We start from the raw sequence: 1,239 nt of genomic DNA on the forward strand, positions 1-1,239 counted from the left end.
CTTGCCAGGGAAGCACTTATTCCACTGAGCCATCTCCCCGGCCTTGTGTAGTCTTTATGTGCACATAACATGCCAAAAAAGTTGAATTTAGGTATATTACATTTTACAAATATATGTTTGTATCTTTCTTTGCTTTTTGTCACTTAGAGCTTATATTTTAATTGCACAAACTTTTCTTTTTCATTTCATAAAGATAAGTTTTAAAGTATTAATAAAGCAGAATTATATCTTGTAAACACAAAACACAGCACAATGCAATTGTGATAGGTAAGGCTGTGCCCTCACTTGTGGACATTTGACTTCTAGTAGAACAAAGAACATGGAAGGTTTTGGAATTTAATCAATACGATAGCATTAGAATAAACTCTTTTGTACTCTCATCATTTACTTCCCTATGGTGAAAATGGTGATCCAAATCTCAACCAACAAAAATCCCACTTTCTGGCATCTAGAATCAATATTCATGTGTTTTATTTTCATTTGGTTGGGAGAGAATTGAAATTTTACGTCTCATACAAGGTCTGGAAAACTCTTCAGGAATATTGAGCTGTTTTACATGAGGAAATGTAGACATGCTAAGGCCAAGTGATTTACCTTCATCCCATGACTAATCAATAGCAGAGCACGAGCAGTGAGAGTTGCAGGCCCGGCTCAGCGTGCCAAGCCTTATTAAGCAGCGCAGACTCATGCATACCTGATATTCAGACCCAGGTACTGAGATCGGGCCGCTCATTTCCACCGAGGTGGAAATGTGAGTACAAGGCCTGTTAAACGTGATATATTCCTAGCGTGGTGCAATTACCAAAACACCTGTGGCCTAAGAGTCACTCTGTTCTTGGGGGAAAATGTGTTGCTCATTCAAAAAGTTTGCCTCACATTTCATTACCTGTACCTGTGTTTATATGATGTACTGTTTCTACATGAGGGTAAGTCAAGAGAACTACGTCTTAATTACAGGCACTCTGAGGTGAGACAGTGTTGATTTTTTGGGGGTGGTGTTTTTCTTTCTTAGAGTTTTTGCTGGCTTCAGTAGCCTGTTATGAGAAAAATGTGCTCTAACAGAGTGTTGCACAGCTCTGAGAAATCCATCTGCCCATGTTATCAAGGGGTGGGAAATCCCCCGTGCTGAACTAAGGTTTAGCATCCACTGACATTCTAGCAACTTCCTACTTAAGTCCTTTCGTTGAGTAACAGATCACAGGCACAGGCTGTCCAACAGGTGGGAGTCAGGTTGAGGCA

This window comes from Octodon degus, unplaced genomic scaffold (genome assembly GCF_000260255.1).
Source record: "Octodon degus isolate 3935 unplaced genomic scaffold, OctDeg1.0 scaffold00023, whole genome shotgun sequence".
Classification (NCBI taxonomy): Eukaryota; Metazoa; Chordata; class Mammalia; order Rodentia; family Octodontidae; genus Octodon; species Octodon degus.